The sequence below is a fragment of the Parasteatoda tepidariorum genome, chromosome 2, assembly GCF_043381705.1.
Source record: "Parasteatoda tepidariorum isolate YZ-2023 chromosome 2, CAS_Ptep_4.0, whole genome shotgun sequence".
NCBI classification, from domain to species: Eukaryota; Metazoa; Arthropoda; class Arachnida; order Araneae; family Theridiidae; genus Parasteatoda; species Parasteatoda tepidariorum.
In genome coordinates this window covers 82,422,148-82,429,308 of record NC_092205.1, presented here as the reverse complement: position 1 = coordinate 82,429,308, position 7,161 = coordinate 82,422,148, and the positions used below count along the sequence as shown (strand labels likewise).

General features: G+C 28.0%; 1 long non-coding RNA gene across 2 annotated transcripts in view; it reads right to left on the bottom strand.

Moving 5' to 3' along the window:
• Nucleotides 1-3,768: 3,768 nt before the first annotated feature.
• LOC122270466 (uncharacterized) overlaps nt 3,769-7,161 on the bottom strand; it is a 79,639-nt gene continuing 76,246 nt past the window's right edge. For both annotated transcript variants that reach the window (XR_011636192.1, XR_006225813.2), the window contains one exon: nt 3,769-5,490. This is a non-coding gene — a long non-coding RNA (uncharacterized lncRNA). The remainder of the gene's footprint in view (nt 5,491-7,161) is intronic.

Sequence of the window (7,161 nt, the reverse complement as noted above, 5' to 3'; positions counted from 1 at the left end):
AAAATCTCATGTTGCACTCAGAGTGCATTAAAGATGATGCTATCAATGATTTATTTTTACAGTTGAAAGTTAAATGAGATAAAAAAAAAATTATTTCAGAAAAAACTAAGCGTCTCAAACCTCTTCTCATTTTTTAATAGCATGCTAATTTTTATGATATAAAATGAAATGCAAACTCAAACATAATTGTTTATTCATTTAAAATAGTTCTATAATTCATAATTGGTAAATTTGTTTTTGCAGGTAATATTATCAGTAGCGGTTCTTTTTTATTGCCGCTAAATTTTATTCATCGATCATGACGTAACACAAGTGTTTTTTCCGCACCAAGAAAATGACACTGAGTAAAATTAAAATAGCTTGCGAAAAATCATGTACCTTCGATAGCATTTTGAAGTCAATGGAGATAACCCCTAAGAACGACCAACCTTCATTAACGACCATTTTAAAGTGAAACAGAGAGTGGTTGTTCCTGAGAGGTTTCACGGTATTTAAGTCGTGATTTTAGATTACTACACTAAAAGTCAAAGTTAGTCAAAACCAGAGAGGAGTGTGGCAACTTTTTTACATAAGCATGGGAGGTAGTTTGTGATTTGCTTATTTTTACTGATAAGGGAAGGGAAGTCCAAAACTACCAGAATTATACTTACCTGTCGCAAGCCAGTGATTTAAAATTTTTTCTTCAAAGGTAACGAAGGATTTAGCGCCATAATTTTTTAATGATCGAGGAGTGCTATTACAGTCCAATTTAACAGACCTAATTTAAAAGAAAAACGCTAGAGAATAAAATGTTAAAGACGAAATAAAATGGGCGAAGACTTCGAGAAAAGGAGAGAATGTGTAAAGACAATGGTACTTGAAAAGGTAATTAATGTCCTCCTCAATGAAAGAAATCTAATCAAATACTAGATACACTTTATGTCTTTAACTGCTCACCTGCTAAGACAAAAGCAATTTATAGCCTTCATTTGTCCATCAAAAAACAATTTCATTTTTCCAACCAATAAAAAAACTTTATGCGCTATGATTTCTCCCCCCCCCCANAGGTAGATTGCCTTCCCCCACACCCCATGCCCTGGGAGTGTATGAGAAAGAGAAAGGAAAACAGAATTATAAAAGAAGAGAAAGAAAAGAAAGAAGAAGAAAAAAAAAGTTCTTTTTGGATCCGGGTTATGCTTGTAAATCGCTGTAGAACGTGGATTGTGCGATTATCAGGAACTACCTGTCACAGCGTATTGCGCATTGTGACGGAATTCCTGTCTTCAGACACGTGGCCCTGACCCCGCCCCTCAATCGCCAATGTTACCCGAGGGCAGTGTGAACATCTTCAATCTTGGCGATATCTAATTGGCGAATTTTTTTAAAGAAATGAAATGTCTTATACCCTTATAACAGATGGATTGGCAATTTGGGAGCCACCATATTTAACGTTAGGTTGGGACAAATTTCAACCACTTCATTATTAGTGGTTTATGATGTTACAACTTTAATATATTTTCAAATTATGTATTATTTTTGGAACTCTTTAAAAGTTCAAGATCTGATAAAATCATACTAAGAATATTCTAAAAAAAGCTGGCACTTAGTAAAAATGATTTTTTCAGCAACTTTTCTGTTTGTTTTTAATTTTTAGTTGCTTTGTCACTAGTTAATTTCCCTTATATCTGGGACACACCTTTTTGTACTAACTGGAACTACTTGTTGCACAATAGTAGTTTACTGAAACATAACCAGTTTGGTGTAATACGAAGACTAAAATTTTATCAATCAAATTAAAAATCAAAATTCACATTTCAACTGTGGGGAGCTCGACTACCAAAAGTTTTTTTTTTTTTATTCTCGTAATTAAAACTCATAATTCCGTAAAAGTCTTTAATTTTTCTTCTTGAATTTCCTTTTAGCAAAAAGCACTGCACTTGTTTTTAGTAAATCCTATTTTGTCATTATAACAAATGCTTTTTTGCAGCTCTTTAGAAAAATGGAAATTTTAATGGAAAATTTTTACAGCAGCTCAGGGAGCAACGGCATGGAAAGGTTTACTATTGCCAGCATTATTTACTTTCCTTGAAACGAATAACTCGATGGTTCCAATTTTTTCCGAAAATCTTATTTAAGGTACATTTCTTTTTTTAATCATTTCTTGAAAATTCATCCTGCAAGCTAACAACGACATATGTACATTTTAATAGAGCCTAACGAGCATAACGTATTATTACTAATTCGCATATTTCTTGTAGTTGAAAATAAGTTAGGGCAAGGGAAGTTATTCTGACTTAAAATATTTGTCTTAAAAAATACCACCAATAGACTATCAATACAATCAATAACGTTACAGTGGTCATCACTAATTTTGCCACTTCTGATGATCAAGGCAAAAAAAAGGCATCACGCATTTGTAAATTTTAATTCGTTAGGTTAACTGAGTCGCAAAACAATTTTGTCTCCAATTCGGATCATCTCCCAAGCATGCAATTTTGAATGTAGAATATTAGCAACATGGTATCACATGTTGCTCGCATCACATGTTCGCGTCGTCGGAATCACATGTTTTTTTCCTGTCCAGCAGCGAGGTAAAATAAATTGTAATACCATTCCTTTATTTATTTATTTTTTTTTAAAGTTTTTCTCTTTTGTACCATTTTTGTTAGAAGAATAAGTTGAATTATTTATGTGCTAAAATCAAAGTACTAACAGCTGATACTATCGTTTACTTTTGTGTACTCTGTACAAATGTTTTTTTTTTCCTTCTCTCTTTGATTTTTTTATAACCATCGTTGAACAGCCGGCCCAATTTTATGGGTTCACGACTACTAATGTTCAACTCCGTTGCCTTGTAATTTTGAACCCAATCCAGAAGGCAAGGGAACTCCTGGATCGAGTATTGGAAGAAATGTGCCTTCATGGAGGACTTTTTGATGGAGTTAAGGGCATTTGCGTTACATGGAGAGGAAAATCACGAGAACCTCCCTCTGTTAGCATGACGGCAAGGGGACTGTAACCCATGATCAGTCTACCACTGACGATATTTCACATCAGCACTGTGTTCGGTGCATGCCGGATGCGGAATTCGTATCGACTGGGATTCGAACCCGGTTCGCCTCATTGGAAAGCTAACGCTCTATTTTTTGAGCCATCACGACTTTCCGTCTGATTTTCCGTATCAACAAGTAATCCTCACAATCAGGAAACCAGAAAGAAGCACTGCATGAAGAAAGAAAGAAAAGAAAACTTCACGAAATTTTAAAAAGATCTCTTTGAAGAAAAAAAAATCTTTAAATAGTTTAGTTTACTGATTCGAAGTGAATTCATTTTGAATTACCCTGTTTAGATGTCCCCCTTTTCATCAATAATGATAAAGTAGATATTTCCTTGAACATTATTTTTGCCTGTAACATTTCTTTAGACATTCAATTATCGTTACATAGGTTTAAATAGCTCTTTATGTTCTCATTAGGCTATACCACACACAAATATAAAATTTTTACTAAGTTTATACATTCTTAAAAATCATTAATAAAAAGAGTAGGCAGTAATTTAGATTAAAAGAAAAAAAAATGATAAATAGAGGCAGATGACAAACATTTACAGCTATCAAATAATGCCAACTTTAAAAAATATTTATCTACGTAATATTTCAAATACTTATCTACATATTTTGCTTACAAGTAGCAAATTTTTTAATGAAATAAACACTTAAAATGAGAATTATTATAATAACTGTATAAAATACTGTAGTAAATTAATTTACAAATAATATTCCACTCTAAATAAAGTATTTCATTTTACATTTTCTTTTTTTATTTTATTTATAATACACAGTATGGATGGTAGCTTTGATAAAAGGGCTATACATTTTTCAGGACGATAATTTTTAACAGTTTTTTGATTTATACAAATTAATAAATCTATCCTAATGTTAATCAGTCTAATGTAAAGTTAAGATTTTAACAATTCAAAGACAATAAATAAAGTATAATGATAGTAAATTCGGTGATAACTAAGATGTAATATATTTTTCTCCTTGTGACATAACTATCTCAAATTTACAACACAATATATTTTTTCCTATTATGTCAAGTTTTTACAAATTTATGTAATATTATTCACATTGACGATTACAATATATTTTCATCAATAAACAGGAAAACAAATAAATCAATACAAATGCTACATTTTCCCTACGCTATTAATAATTTTAAGTCACATTCAAACGAAATATCTTCCAAATATGGTGCAATCTTAATATGGTGCTAAGTTAATCCATAATATCGTGCAAATTAATCCTTGTTAGATTTTATTACATAATGCTAAAGGTACATTTAGGAAAACTTCGTAAAATTGAACACTTTATTGTGGTTGCAGCAAATTTACAAGTTGTTTTAGTTCCAATATTATTATTCACAACAATTTCTATGAGAGTGAATGATAAGTCATCAACAATCTTTATTTTTTGAACTTCAAAAACCATTAAATAATACAAAATTATAAAAGAAATCACTGCTTTTTATGTTATATTTCTTATGAAATAATGTAAAAATTTAAAAAAGTCAAAAATATTATGTAATTTTAAACGATAACATATTAGATTATTGATTACAATTAATAGGATAAATAAAAAAATGACTCGCGTATGAAGCAAAAAGAAGTTAAAAACTAAATAAGAATATTACAGATCCAAAATCTTGAAAAATTATTCATAAACTGTCTCATATGAGGCATTGTTTTATATCAACAATTTATAAATATCATTCTCATAAAAATTGATAAAAATCATCATTGATAAAAATATAAGACTACATTTGTTTGAGACAGTTTGTAAAAGAAAGACAAAGAAAAAAGGTTGATTACGCATTTGCTTCAAGAAAATATGAAATAGATTGTTCACTTAATAAAAATTAATTAATTAATTATTGAAAATAAATAAATTATCTAATTATTTAAAATTAATTAATATGAATGAATGAATTAATTCATTAGGATGAATTCATTAATTAACTACTTAAGATATATAAATTAACTAATTAATAAGAATTAATTAATTAGCGTAAATGAATGAATTAAAATAAATAAAAAATCCCCACTAAAAATTAACTTTAAAAAACACATTTAAGAATTAAATAACATCTGCTATAATTTCTTAATAAAGAATTGTTAGATTATGAAATATTTTCTGAAAAGTTATTTTTTGTGCATTAATTTACTAAGAGCCTTTCATTCAGGAAAGAATGAATATTTTTCACAGTACACAATTTCATAGTTTTATCTTAAATCTAGTTAGTAGATCCTATCAACCATTTTTCTCAATTTTACTTGAAAAGTCTTTGTTTACACATTTTTCTTTCTTATTTTTATCAGTATAAAATTAAAATCCATTAGTTTATAAGGTGCAAAAATCCATAAGTCGAAATCTATTGTTTTTAATTTGAATCCAACATATCTTCCAATCAAATTCTGATAATTTCTAGTGTGATTCCTTTCTGATAGATGTACCTAGTAAAAGAAAAGAAAAAAAGAAATAAATTCTATGAGCTACTATAACATTTAAATAATTTCTAAAATTGTGTAATAAAGTGAAAGTGTATCTACAAATCCTCTATCTTGCTAATTAACTAAATTTTTTAAATATAAAAATTGTATTTTCCCATATTATGAGAAAATTCTCTAAAAATTGAATTGAGCACTTTTTCATATATTTCATATATTTAAAAAAAAAATTTCTTCAAAATTTTAAAGCGTGAAAAAAGGGAACGTATATTTACTTGCAAAATAAAGGGTTTGTAATTAAAATAAATAAATTATATGCATTTTCACTGTAAGTACCCAGTTAAAAATGTTAGCATATTAATTCATAATATAGTGCAAACTTGTTGCAACATTAAGACGGTGTCAAATTTAATTATATCACAGTGCAAATTAATACTTCTTAAAGCTGATTGTGCAATGCTTTTTTTCAACTTAAACTAAATTGAACATAAATTGAACAAATTAAAGCAAACTAACACTTTGTTATTTCAATTTCTACCATAGTAAAGTTTGAGGTAGTACCAATTTGAGAATGTTTTATAGTTATTACTTTCCAAATTGAGAATTTAAAAAAGTTGCAAAATCATTGAGTGGGGAAAAAAAGATGGCGTGAATGCATAATGTACTGCGAAGATAAGTTTTGCAAACTGTGCTTCAATTCAGGGCTACGGTTCAATTTCACGAAATATTACGAATTTTAAGTGAAACCCTGTTACTTTAATTCGAAACCTATTAATGTCTAGCATTACACCGGTTTCTCTGATCGTGTAAATTTTAGTTATTTTTATTATTAATTTAAGTATTTATGAACATTTAGAAGAAAAAAAAATATGAATATATAATATATTTCAAAAAAGAAGGTATGGTATTAATTGTTTAATAAAGAACTGTGGTTTAAATTCGTACCATATTAAATTTCAACATTGAAATAATTTATCTAAGAGTTGTACATTGTTAAATATAAAGATTAATTTAGGAATGCATAAATAATTAAATATCATTCAGAACAAAAAGTGATGTGAATGTATAAAGGAAACAAAAAGAACGTAAGAAAAATATGGTTCAGTAAAAAAAAATTTCGAAAACGTTTAGAAAACGAAACATAATGTAATGATGAGAGAGAAGTAACAAAAAGAGCGTAAGAAAAATATGGTTCAGTAAAAAGAAATTTCGAAAACGTTTAGAAAACGAAACATTATGTAATGCAAGAGAAGTAACAAAAAGAACGCAAGAAAAATATGGTTCAGTAAAAAAAATTTCAAAAACGTTTAGAAAACGAAACATTATGTAATGCAAGAGAAGTAACAAAAAGAACGTAAGAAAAATATGGTTCAGTAAAAAAAAAAATTTAAAAAAACGTTTAGAAAACGAAACATAATGTAATGCAAGAGAAGTTAAGAAAGCTGCGGTTCAATAAATAATACGGTTCAATTGTACAAACTATCAAGTTTCACTATCGAAAAAATTTATCAGGGAGTGCAAGTTTTGGAATTTATTTTTGGCAGAAAAAATTTTAATAATTTTTATGCAATATATAATTTTATAATATAATTTTTTATATAATATAATGATTTTTAACATTTAAAAACCCAGAAACGCTTAAAAAAATAAATAAAATAATATACATATATATACATA